The following is a 14,499-nucleotide window of genomic DNA, read 5'->3' as shown; positions in this document are numbered from 1 at the left end:
GAATCTCCATAATGTTTTCCGTAACAGCTGCACCAAACTGCATTCCCACCAGCAGTATGGGAGGGTTCCCTTTTCTCCACACCCTCTCCAGTGTTTATCGTTCATGGAATTTTGAATGATGGCCATTCTGACTGGTGTGAGTTGATACCTCACTGTAGTTTTGATTTGCATTTCTCTGATAAATAGTTATACTGAGCATTTTTTCATGTGCCTATTGGCTATCTGTATGTCTTCATTGGAGAATTGGTTGTTTAGGTCTTTGCCCATTTTTGGATTGGGTTTTTTTTTTTTTTTATTATTATTAAGTTGTATGAGCTGCTTATATATTTTGGAAATTAAGCCCTTATCAGCCTCATCTTTTTCAAATATTTTCTCCCATTCCATAGGTTGTTGTTTTGTTTTGCTTATGGTTTCCTTTGCTGTGTGCAAAAGCTTATAAGTTTAATTAGGTCCTATTCATTAATTTTTGCTTTTATTTCTATTGCCTGGGTAGACTGCCCTAGGAGAACATTGCTAAGATTTATATCAGAATGTTTTGCCTATGTTTTCTTCTAAGAGGTTTTTTTCAATCATTCAAAACACTCCTCCTTCACCACTCTGCTAGGTTACTGCCTTCCTTTTTCATGTTACTTTCTCCTTCCTAGAATAAATCCCTTATTCTAGCTTCGTGGCTCCCTCCTATGCCCTCCTCCTAACTCATACATGAGCATCCTTTTGGATTCTGTCCTTTCATTTGTGGTGTTCGGTAGCTTCCTTGCTCTTAGTCCTCACTCATTCACTTCAGGTGCTCCATCCTTATTAGGACTCTTCAGACTATTTTTCTTTCTCCCTAGACTCTCAATAGCACTTACCTCTTCCACTCAATGTGGCACATGATCTCTCACTACATTTCCTAGCTTTGTCTAAATGATGTGTTGTTATGTGTCTTGCCCACTCAGACAGTGTCCTTGGGAGAAGGGATGATGTATCTTCAGGACCCTAGCACAAACCCATTCACATTATGGGCTCTCAAGATCTCACCATTAAGTTCCATTCAGTGATTTGAATTTAATGATTTCTGAGTTTTCTGAATACATAGTGTTAGCCTAGGATTTTACTTTTTTACGACTGCTGAAATTTTCTAATGAAATCCCATAGCTAGCTATTCCAGCAACATCTATAGACTCACAGGATGTAAGAGGGAATCATTTCTGAATCTATATGGATAATTCATGTGGCTGAAAACTTGGCTGTGGATTGAAAACTTCTTAGTTCATCAGGCTTTGAAATCCTCCAAAGAAAGTCAGTGATACATTGTTTGAGCTTTATCCCAAAGAGAAAGATGAAGCAATGCGAAAGAGGAGAGATTTTCTAAGAAAGAAGTGCCCTCTGGAATGCCCCTTTTGACTGGTAGGAATTAGGCAATAGGAAAATAAGATACAGATTTGATGTTTGTTAGTATAGTAATAAGTTAGCTAGCTGAAGGAAAACGTAATCACACCCCAGCTGCATGAGTTTTGTGCTAAGCATTGGCTTAAGAGTTAGAAACACTTATTAAACACATTTTGAAAAACTGACATATAGTTGATTTACAATATTAGTTTCAAGTGTACCTCATAGTGATTCAATTTTTTAACATTTTTTATCGAATTATAGTCATTTTACAATGTTGTCGTGATTCAATATTTATATGAAAATATGGAACACTTAATGAATTTATGTGTCACCCTATTAATCTTCTCTGTATTGTCCCAGTTTTACTATATGTACTGCTGAAGTGAGCAACACAATTTTTTATTGTGATTAAAAATACATAAAATGTACTGTCTTAACCATTTTAAAATGTGCAATGCAATCATTAAGTACTTTTACAATATTGCACAACCATCCCCACCATCCATTTCTAGAACTCCCTCATCATCCCAAAGAGAAACTCTGTACCCATTAAACAGTAACTCTGTTTCTCTTGCTCCAGCTCCTGGAAACTTTCATTCTGCTTTCTGTTTCTGTGAATTTGCTATTCCAGATAGTTAAATCCTGTAAGTGGAATCGTATAATATTTTCCCTTTTGTGTCTGACTTATTTCACTTGGCGTAATGTTTCCAGGTTCCTCCATATTGTAGCATGTATCAAAATTGCCTTTCTTTTTAAGGCTGGATAATATTCCATTGTATGTATATACCACATTTTGTTTATCTCTTCCTCTGTTGATGGATAAACAGTGGTTAAACTATGAAATATTGATATCACTTGCATGACTTATTATAGTGGTTTTTCTGATCTCAATCTTCCCCATCTTTAAAAGATTTCTTATCCTCTGACAGAGGGATCTGTGTATCCCAGTAAGTAAATTTGTTTGACAGGTCTGGGAAGGTATTTTGACCCAACAGAGTGGGATGGACGAGACCAGGTGTGATCAGCTTAAGCTTGCCCATCCTTACTGCCCAGCTCTGTGTGGAGTCAATTTAGAGGCCTAGAGGGAGCAATACCATGCTTTTTTTTTTTTTTTTTAATGGATTGACTTTTTTTTTTCAGTTTTTTTTTTTATTGAAATCAGTTTACAATGTTGTGTCAATTTCTGGTGTACAGCATGGTGTTTCAATCATACATATACATACATATATTCCTTTTCATATTCTTTTTCATTAGAGGTTACTACAAGATAATTGAATATAGTTCCTGTGCTATACAGTAGAAACGTGTCTATCTATTTTATATTTAAATATAGATATAGATAGTATCTGCAAAATATTTTAATAGGTACAAGGTGACACTTGTGAAGCTTGTTTAAATTTCTGTATAAAAACTAAAAGAAACTGGGATCTAAGTTGGTATTTGTGAAAAGTCTGGGAGGGAAGACTAAACATTTGAGAATTATCCTGGCTGAGGGAGCTCTCTGAAGTAATACGAGTTTAGACTCAGAGGAATTTGTGGAGTCATAGCCAAGAATCCCGAGAGACTATATTCCTTATGGCTCATGTGAAAGTGGACAGCAACAGACTTTAAATCAGGCTCAAAGAGAAGGGAAAGAACAAAGCCAGGCAGCACCAGAGGAGACCCAGATACTCACTCAGCTCCCTGTGCTCAGATGCTCAGGGGAGGGTTTCCATTTTCACTAATGGTACTTCCTAGGGGAGATACAACACAGGGTTAGATGCTGTGGAGTTACTGCTTTAGAATACAGAGGAAAACAAAGGTGGTAAGTGTGTGAATTTTATTTTTTATAGGCTACCTCTGCCTTTCTATAGAAGGCAGACCCCAGTCTCCATTCCCACTGCACCTTTTATGGATGGAGAGGCACACAGTGACATCTGGGTCCAAGGTCTCCTCATCTATGCCAAGTGCACAACCTCACTTGGTTCCTGTCACTCCCTACACACACTTTCTAGATGTGATTTTGCTGTTATTAGGTTTAGACGTGCTATTGGGAACCCATTAAACCCCCTTCCCTGGAAGGCCTGCTTAGCTATGTCACATGACATGTCTGAGCACCTGGGCTCTGAGTTGAAGTATATTACTCAAAACTGAAGATGCTTTAAAATAATGATTTTTAAAAATGTATCTACATTTCCTCATTTTTATTAGGCAATGTTTTGAGGAAAAAAAAAAGGAAACCATGTTATAATGAATTCCCCTTCTTTTTCATCTAAATTCAATAATTTTAAATATCTTGCCATGTTTCTTTATCTACATCCATGTCTGTTTATCTTTTCTGTTTTGCGGAAACATTTAAAAGTTAGTTGCAGGTTTCCTGGAGTGGCAGCTCTCATGTTCTAGGAACATTCTTCTGCAAAAACAAGACACCTTTGTCACACCTAAGAGTATTAATAACACTTTCATATTATGGACTATCCAATCTATGTCAAAATACCCTTCATTTTCTTAAGAATAATTTTTAGGAAATTAATTTCCCAGCAGAAGCCTCAGAGACTGGGAAGCTGAGACAGATGTCAGAGGGTGGAGAATTGTATAGGAAGGAACCATGTGGTGTCGTGTGCAAGATGTGAGGGTTGGGGCTGGAGTCTTGGATTGTAGTTCTAAACCTTTAGGAGGCCTCAGGGAAGACATTTAGCTTTCCGAGCTCATTGGCAAAATGAGGTGGTTGAATAAGATAATCCCTGCAGTCCCTTCGGATTCCCCCGAAGGAATCAAAATGTGAGTATAAATTGCTAATGTAAAAATATTATCTAAATGTCACCTTGCTTTTTTGAAACAGTATTTTTCCCCCCTCTTCATACTTGTTTAGGGAGTGTCTAGTGTAGTGATGGAAACTAAAGGTAACCTGCCCTTCTCTGGCGCCATGAAATCGTTCTCTTGACCACTGTACCCCTTGTTCCACCAGAGGAAGGAACAGTTTTAAACCTAGCTTATTTCTTTGTATCATTTATCCAGGCCTGCTCTTGTTTTTCCATCATATTTTTGCTAGTCATTGAAAAGACAGTTTCATCCTCTGCCAAAAAGGCTCCCTAATGTGGGCCATTCGCGTTCCCTGCTAACCAGTATTTTGTCCGTAATGAAACATTGTTTGGGTAATGATGGAGCAGGAGTGCTGGGGAAAATGTGCTTGGTCCCAGGCAGACCAGGGTGGTCTTCTCTGACTTCTCTGTGACTTTATTGACACACACCGTGTTCTGGTTATTTTCTCAGTGGGCCAGAATTATTGCACTCTCGGGTATAATAATCTGGGACTTGTGGCTGGCTCTGTCACCTCACCATAGTCCCACTGAGTTGGTTACTTCGTTTTCTCTGTTTCTCATCCTTTTTTCTCTCTCCCTCTTTCTTCCTCATTCACTTATTCATCCATTCCCTTATTCAGTGTGTGCCCTCAGGCACAGGGTGGGGGCTGCAGTGAACGGACATCCCCACCCAACAGGTTGATTTCTCTCTTGGTCGTAGCCCATGTCAGAATGAAGTGCTATGAAAGTGAAAGGGTCATTGCCTGTGGGTTACCATCATGGAAAAGAAAAGGGACCTGTGGGATGTACGTGTAGCATTTCAGTTACTGTCAAGGCAATTTTCAAACACACTTCTGATTGGAGAAACCTGGGACTGGTTAGGAGTGAGGAGGGGGAGAGCTCCAGGCACTCAGTGGTGACCCACCTGGACTGCGAAGAACAGGAAGGCTGGTTCTCTGGTCTTGGCTAACACAAAGGGAGATGCATGGTGATGTTTTGGTGGTGGCCTGGAGCAGTTCAGTTTTAGGATGAGTCCATTTTCTTTCTTTCTAAAACACTGATCCATTAAGAAAGTAATAATAAGAGTTAAAACCTTTATTATTCCCCAGATGTGCTCAGAAGTAGACTGCTTTCATCAAGATTGTCTGGACGCTCTGTCATGGCCCCTCCTTTTTCCTCATCTTCCCCCACCCCACCATTAGCGTCCACCTTCATGTGTCTGCCATGAATTCTTTGCACCCATTCCCCATACATTTCATAGCTGTGCAACTGTGAGACAGTGCATTTTGTGCATACTTAAAAATGAATGTTTAAATAAGTGACGAAGACTCATGTGGCAACCTGCTTTTTATTTCTCTTTCATTCGGCGCTGCTTTATAAGATCCATCTGTGGGGCTAGATCCATGCACTCCTTTCATTGCTAGGAAACATTTCATCCAACAAATAAACATTTGTTTGGACATGTAGGCCATTTTCAGTTCTTCCCAGTAACAAACAGTGGTGTAGTGGCGCCTGTTGCCTTGTGTACATGAAGATATGCTACCTTTTCTCCAACTCTTTTGTTTTGAAAATTTTCAAACCTGTAGGAAGTTAAAAGAGTGTACAATAATCACCTGCTTTTTTTTTCCCCCTAAAATACCCAATTAGTTAATTTCCCTGTACAGGCTTTCTCTTTCTCATTCCCCCCTCTCACCTGCCTTCCCTGGTCCATTTGGGCTGCTGTAACAGTACCATAGACTGGGTGGCTTGTGAACGATAGAAATTTATTTATCCTGGTTCCAGAGGCTGGGCAGTCCAAGATCCAGGAGCTGGCAGATTCTGTGTCTAGTGAAGGCCTGTTTCCTATTTCATAGACTACCACCTTTTCACTATGTCCTCATATTGCAGAAGGGGAGATTTGGCTCCCTGGAGTCTTTTCTGTAAGGGCATTAATCCCACGCGGGTGGTGCCCTCATGACCTAAGCACCTCCTAAAGGCCCCACCCCCTAATAGCATCCCCTTGGAAACTGAGTTTAACATACGAATTTTGAGGGACACAAACATTGTCTGTAATGTTCTTATTCTCTCTAGATAGACAGATAAATTGTGTGTGTGTCTAGGTTCCTTTTTAACTGAATCTTTTAAAATTTTAGACCTCACTCCAAAATATTCCATCACTAATCTCCTAATAAAAAGGTCATTCTCTTATATAACCACAGTATAATGATCATGTCTCAGAAAGTTAAATAATTGCATAGTATCATATGATACCAATCTAGAATATGCATATTTAAAAATTTTATTTATTTTTATATTTTAAAAATCAGTCTTTGTTGGGTGAGGAGGAGGTAATTAGGTTTTTATTTATTTAAATAATTTTTTAAATGGCAGTACTGGGAATTGAACCTGGGACCTCATGCATACTAAGCATGCACTCTATGGCTGAGCTATACCCTCCCCCAAATATGCATATTTTTATTTAAAGAAATACTGCCAATGACTCTCCAAAGCGTCTGTACTAATTTATTGTTCCCAACAGCAATGCATGAAAATTTCAACTTTCCCACACACTTACCAACACTTTGTTATTCTCTTTTGAATTTTTGCTAGTTTGATGGGTAAGAAAGCATCACTTTTAGATTTACATTTTAAAGAAGAAAAATCAGCCACGAAAACATGTAATTCAAGCACAAGATTTTATCTTTGTCAAAGTAGAAATGAGATCCTAATTTGGCTTCCAGAACAGGATAATATGCTCCATGTCTGTGAGCAATTTAGAGCAGGATTCTTAAACTTTTCTGAAAATTTTGGGAAAAGAAATAATGCAGCTCAGTTCTTCATTTTATAAACACAGACCTTTCAGCCAAAAATCTTATCAGAGAATGTTCTGACACAATTATCTTGGGGAATCTGAAGTTTTATCAGTGAAGTATTAATAGTATCATTTAAAAATACATATAAATCATTGACATTAATATTAGAATAGCCTACAGGATATGAAACCGTCCCACTGAGAACAGGGAGGAAACAGAACAGACCGTGTCTGTGTTCTTTATGACCATAAAACTGATAACTAAAACTTAAAAAGTAATTTTTAGCAAAATCTCTTAGATTTAAACTTTGACGACTAATTAGACACGGTATGCTCGTAACCAAATGTAGACAGAATTTTGCTTACTTTTTTGTGCATAAGTAACGAAAACAAACACTGTGTCTCTACTGCCCAGTGATTACCGCTATTAATAGTTGGTGATGATAATTCAACTTAAAAGTGTGTGTGTGTTTGTATGCAAGCATAAGAATAATCTGGATCACTTTCACTTTTTTTAAAAACATTTTTTATTGATTTGTAATCATTTTACAATGTTGTGTCAAATTCCAGTGTAGAGCATAATTTTTCAGTTATACATGAACATACATATATTCATTGTCACATTTTTTTTTCTCTGAGCTACCATAAGATCTTGTGTATATTTCCCTGTGCTATGCAGTATAATCTTGTTTATCTATTCTACAATTTTGAAATCCCATCTATCCCTTCCCATCCTCCGCCCCCTTGGCAACCATAAGTTTGTATTCTATGTCTATGAGTCTGTTTCTGTTTTGTATTTATGCTTTGTTTGTTTTTGTTTGTTTGTTTGTTTTTTAGATTCCACATATGAGCGATCTCGTATGGTATTTTTCTTTCTCTTTCTGGCTTATTTCACTTAGAATGACATTCTCTAGGAGCATCCATGTTGCTGCAAATGGTGTTATGTTGTCGGTTTTATGGCTGAGTAGTATTCCATTGTATAAATATACCACATCTTCTTTATCCAGTCAGCTGTTGATGGACATTTAGGCTGTTTCCATGTCTTGGCTATTGTAAATAGTGCTGCTATGAACATCGGGGTGCAGACTTTTACCTTTAAGTAACACGAGCACTACTGAGTGTTTGCTATGGGCTAAGCACTGGTCTAAGTGCTTGTACCATTATCATTCCCATTTTCCAGATGCAGTTATTGAGGTTTGAGGTTAGGCAGCACGTGAGTGGTGGACCTAGAATTTGAGCACAGGGAGCCTTCTTAATCTTTATCATACTCCCTCCCAGCTTTATGTTACTTTCTCATTTATTGTACTAGAAACATCATTTCATGTCAGGAAATATTCATCTACATTGATTTTTCTTGGCTGTATATTTCCATTGTATAGAGTTACCGTAACTAATTGATTTCATCACCTACCACTGTGCATTTAATTTTTCTTTTTTTCTTTTTTTTGCAATGGTGTGTAATGCTGTGGTCACTGTCCCCTTACATTTACCTTTGGCTACTTGTCCAACACTTTCTTTAGAAATCCTAGAATTGGAATTTCTGGGTGACATAATACCACATTTTGAATGGTGTTGATCCAAGCTGTCATGCTGCTTCACATGGCTGGGTACAGGTGCTGCAGGAATAAATTGGGCTGGGTGTCTGTTTTCTTAGATTCCCACTAACACTGGAGTTTTGGTCAATTTTGCCCCTCTAATAGACACAATATGGTATCTCATGGTTTTCCTTTGTACCCTTTCATTATAGTGAGGCCAAACATTTTTCATATGCTTTCTTGTCTTTTCTCTTTTTTGTTTTTGTTTTTTAAATTGAAGTATAGTTATTTTACAATGTTGCATCACTTTCTGGTGTACAGCATAGCGTTTCAGTCATACATATATGTACATATATTCCTTTTCATATTTTTTTCATTATAGGTTACTACGAGATATTGAATATAGTTCCGTGTGCTATACAGTAGAAACTTGTTGTTTATCTATTTTACATATAGTAATTAGTATCTACAAATCTCAAACTCCCAGTTTATCCCTTCCCACCCCCTTTCTGGAGGGAACTCTAATTTGAAAAGACATATGCACCCCAATGTTCATACTTGTATTTTCTTTTTGTAGCTTGTCTTTTTTGTATTTTCCATATTTTCTCTTCAACTATTGTTGTCTTTTAAAAATTGATTTGTAATAGCTCATAAAAGGAAGAATATCAATTCCTTGTCATGTTAGAACAGTTTTCCCCTAGCAAGGGCTTTGTTTTTTCATGTCTTTTTTTTAATAGCATATTTTACATTTTGTTTATATTTTAAAAGTCTAAATTTCCCCAGTTCAATATTGGACAAATAGCCACCTTTATTTTCTTGACGTACGTTGATTATTTAAAATTTTCATATATAAATCTTTAGCTCATCTGGAATCGATTTTGATGTGCCAGACAAATCTGATTTTTTTCCCGTATGGTCAAGATCTAGTCCCAATTCTGTTTATTGAGATGCCATTTATGAAAATGTTAGGAACAGTGCTGGCACACACAGTTTCTCCACAGACAATGCTAGCATCCCTTTCTCCCTGTCTCTGTCTTCGGCAGAGTCTTAGGCAGAGGTACAAAGTAAGGGGTTTGCCATATCCAAGAGTTGGGCTGGAAGAGAAATAAAGAGCAAGACTGATAATTGAGATTTCACCATTTCATCAGTGATGAATGTTTATGAAGCTCCCTTGAAGATGTGTGACAATTGTTAGCTTCCACAAGGCTAGTGTGGGATGTTGATAGCTCTTTTTTCTTGGGATATGCTTTTCCAGAAGGTCATCACTAGGTAAATTGGGAGTTGGTCCTTATCTGGATTCTCATAAAGCTACAGCAGGCAGCAGCTTTTCGAAAACCCTGGTTGGATTCCCCTGGCTTTTCTCCCATCAGCCTGCAAAACAGGGTTTCATGTTCATTATCTGGCAAGGTTTCCACTACTTGATGTTGGATGGAAAATAAATTAGAACTTGATTGTTGCAAGTGTTTTAATTATGGTGCTTAACCAGGCTAATTATATTTGGTTACAAGCACCAAAAATATCAGGCATTTAAAAAAAAAAACCCTAAGGTAAAATAATAATGATTTTTAAATTAGCTCCTGTTTCTCTAATGTATCAACGTTAAATGGAGCTACAATGGTAGATTGTTCTGGAAGAGATTGCCCTTGCCCACGTGCTGGATGAATTGGGTCTTCTGTAGCATATTTCTTATATTGTATTGGAGAGTAATCATTCTTTGTGAGGTGATCTTGGGATTTTTAAAGGAGCAGAGAGTAATTATTATAAAATATGCCATAACAAAATAGGTAACCTAATTTACCAGTTGATGTAATTGTAGTATACTTCAGAGTACAAGACCAAGAACAATGTGTTAATTTTTAACTCCAGTTAGGAAAATTCATCAACAAATTCTTTGTTTTGTGCCAAAACCCCAAGGTTTGAAGAACCTAAAAATGCTTAGAGCATCTTTTCTCACATTATTTTCATTTCTAAATCTTTTTCTCAGATCTGCTCATCTCTCAGTCGCTCAAAGCCTCCACATTTCCTTCACTTTCACCACTAACTCCCCAAAAAAGTGAACCAAAAAAAGCAAACACATGCAGTACTGATTTCAGACAAAATAGACTTTAAAACAAAGGCCATAAAGAAGGATAAAGAAGGACATTTTGTGATTAAAGGAGTGATACAAGATGAGGATATTACACTCGTTAATATATATGCACACAATATAGGAGTACCTAAGTACATAAAACAATTACTAACAGAGATAAAGGAGGATATTGATGGGAATACAATCATAGTTGGAGATTTTAACATCGCATTAACATCACTAGACAGATCTTCCAGACAGAAAATAAATAAGGCAACAGAGAAATTAAATAATACAATAGAAAAATTAGATTTGGTGGATATTTTCAGAGCATTACACCCCCCAAAAATAGGATATACATTCTTTTCAAGTGCACATGGAACATTTTCTAGGATTGATCATGTACTTGGGCACAAAAGAAACCTAAACAATTTTAAGAAGATAGAAATTATCTCAGGCATCTTTACTGACCACAATGCCATGAAACTAGAAATCAACAACAGAAAAACAAAGGAAAAAAAAAGGAAAGCATGGAGATTAAACAATATGCTATTAAAAAACCAATGGGTCAATGAGGAAATGAAAGCTGAAATTAAAAATACCTTGAGACAAATGAAAATGAAAGCACAACCACACAAAATTTATGGGACACAGCAAAGGCAGTGCTAAGAGGGGAGTTTATAGCGATACAGGCCTTCCTCAAAAAAGAACAACCTCAAATAAACAATTTAACCCACCAGCTGAAAGAAGTAGAAAAAGAAGAACAAAAAATCCCAAAAGGCAGCAGAAGGAAGGAAATTATAAAGATTAGGGAGGAAATAAATAAAATAGAGATTTAAAAAACCATAGAAAACATCAATCAAACCAAAAGCTGGTTTTTTGAAAAAGTAAATAAAATCGACAAACCTCTGGCCAAACTCACAAAGAAGAAAAGAGAGACAGCATAAATTAGCAAAATAAGAAAGGAAAATGGAGAAATTACAACAAATAAAATAGAAATACAGACTATCATACGAGAATATTATGAAAAACTATATGGAACCAAACTGGATAACCTAGAGGAGATGGACAAGTTTCTGGAAACATACAGTCCACCAAGACTGAATCAAGAAGAAACTGACCACTTGAACAAACCGATCACTAGAAATGAAATCTAAATAGCAATAAAAAACCTCCCTACAAATAAAAGTCCAGGACCGGACGGCTTCACCAGGGAATTCTACCAAACATACAAAGAAGAACTCATACCAGTCCTTCTCAAACTCTTCCAGAAGACTGAAAAGGAGGAAATACTCCTAAACTCATTCTATGAAGCCACTATCATCCTGATACCAAAACCAGGCAAAGACACTACCAAAAAAGAGAATTATAGGCCAATATCACTGATGAACATAGATGCCCAAATCCTCACCAAAATATTAGCAAATAGAATCCAACAACACATAAAAAAGATTATACATCATGACCAAACGGGGTTCATCCCAGGGACACAAGGGTGGTTCAACATATGCAAATCAATGTAATACATCATATCAACAAGAGAAAGGACAAAAACCACATGATCATCTCAATCGATGCAGAAAAAGCATTTGATAAAATTCAACACCCATTTATGATAAAAACTCTCACCAAAGTGGGTATAGAGGGAACGTATCTCAACATCATAAAAGCTATATATGACACCTACAGCCAGCATAGTACTCAATGTTGAAAAACTCTAAAGCTTCCCACTAAAATCTGGGACAAGACAAGGATGCCCACTATCACCACTCCTATTCAATACAGTCTTGGAAGTCCTAGCCACAGCAATCAGGCAAGAGAGAGAAATAAAAGGGATCCAAATTGGAAAAGAAGAGGTAAAAGTGTCACTATATGCCAATGACATGTTACTATATATAGAAAACCCTAAAAGGTCCACACAAAAACTACTAGAGCTGATTGAAGAATTCAGCAAGGTAGCAGGTTACAAGATTAACACTCAAAAATCAGTTGCATTTCTTTACACTAACGATGAATCAACAGAAAAAGCAAGTAAAGAAACAATCGCCTTTAAAATAGCACCTAAAGTAATAAAATACCTAGGAATAAATCTAACCAAGGAGGTGAAAGAATTATACACAGAAAACTATAAACCACTGATGAAGGAAATTAAAGAAGACTTTAAAAAATGGAAAGATATCCCATGCTCTTGGATTGGAAGAATCAATATTGTTAAAATGGTCACACTGCCCAAGGCAATCTACAGATTTAATGCAATCCCTATCAAATTACCCAGGACATATTTCACAGAACTAGAACAATTCATAATAAAATTTATACAGAACCATCAAAGACCTAGAATTGCCAAAGCATTACTGAAGAGAAAGAAAGAGGCTGGAGAATAACTCTCCCAGACTTCAGGCAATACTATAGAGCTACAGTCATCAAGACAGCATGGTATTGGTACAAAAACAGACATATAGACCAATGGAACAGAATAGAGAGCCCAGAAATGAACCCACAAAATTTTGGTCAACTAATCTTCGACAAAGGAGGCAAGAATATACAATGGAATAAAGACAGTCTCTTCAGCAAATGGTGTTGGGAAAACTGGACAGCAGCATGTAAAGCAATGAAGCTAGAACACTCCCTTACACCATACACAAAAATCAACTCAAAATGAATCAAAGACTTAAACATAAGACAAGATACAATAAACCTCCTAGAGGAAAATATAGGCAAAACATTATCTGACATACATCTCAAAAATGTTCTAGAAGAAATAAAAGCAAGAATAAACAAATGGGACCTATTGAAACTTACAAGCTTTTGCGCAGCAAAGGAAACCATAAGTAAAACAAAAAGACAACCTATGGAATGGGAGAAAATTTTTGCAAATGAAACCAACAAAGGCTTGATCTCCAGAATATATAAGCAGTTATTACGACTTGATAAGAAACAACCAAACAACCCAATCCAAAAATGGGCAAAAGACCTAAACAAGCAATTCTCCAAGGAAGACATACAAATGATCAATAAGCACATGAAAAAATGCTCAATATCACTAATTATCAGAGAAATGCAAATCAAAACTACAATGAGGTATCACCTCACACCAGTCAGAATGGCTGTCATTCAAAAATCCACAAATGACAAATGCTGGAGAGGCTGTGGAGAAAAGGGAACCCTCCTTCACTGCTGGTGAGAATGCAGTTTGGTGCAGCCACTGTGGAAAACAGTATGGAGATTCCTCAAAAGACTAGGAATAGACTTACCATATGACCCAGGAATCCCGCTCCTGGGCTTATATCCAGAAGGAACCCTACTTCAAAATGACACCTGCACCCCAATGTTCATAGCAACACTATTTACAATAGCCAAGACATGGAAACAGCCTATATGTCCATCAACAGCTGACTGGATAAAGAAGCTGTGGTATATTTATACAATGGAATACTACTCAGCCGTATAAACTGACAACATAACACCATTTGCAGCAACATGGATGCTTCTGGAGAATGTCATTCTAAGTGACATTCTGGTAGATCTGGTAGAATAATGTTTTTCATGAATTTTTCATCATAGTTTTTCCTGTGGGGCCAGAACTGACCAGACTTTAGGAGCAGGAGAGGGTCCGATGAGGAAGGACTTCAATTTCAGTCTGGAAGCAGCTTGAGAACCTGATTGCCTAGGTGATTTAGGGTCACTTGGAAGGGTGAATGAATGAGCATGTGTGTATATCTATGAGAGATCTCAGTCTTTCCAATCTCTTGACTAGTCTTGATCTGCCACAGATGTACTTCAAGGTGGCAGATTGGAGTGGACAAAAAGTACATTTCTGCCAGCTAGTGGTTGACCAGATGTCACAATCCAGATGCAGAAAGTTAAAGATCCAGCTTAGCTGCAAGACAGAGTTCAGATTCTAAAAACTTAATAGATGAATGGAAATTGTATCCTTCAGAAACCCAAGAA

At 37.1% G+C, this 14,499-nt stretch overlaps 1 protein-coding gene and 1 pseudogene across 1 annotated transcript in view; one reads left to right on the top strand and one right to left on the bottom strand.

Moving 5' to 3' along the window:
- GNA14 (G protein subunit alpha 14) overlaps positions 1–14,499 on the top strand; it is a 153,941-nt gene that overhangs the window by 64,242 nt on the left and 75,200 nt on the right. The window lies entirely within an intron of this gene.
- LOC116663445 lies at positions 1,672–1,767 on the bottom strand (annotated as a pseudogene).

The sequence above is a fragment of the Camelus ferus genome, chromosome 4 (genome assembly GCF_009834535.1).
Source record: "Camelus ferus isolate YT-003-E chromosome 4, BCGSAC_Cfer_1.0, whole genome shotgun sequence".
NCBI classification, from domain to species: Eukaryota; Metazoa; Chordata; class Mammalia; order Artiodactyla; family Camelidae; genus Camelus; species Camelus ferus.
The sequence above is the reverse complement of the archived record's forward strand: the minus strand, read 5'-3'. Positions and strand labels throughout refer to the sequence as shown.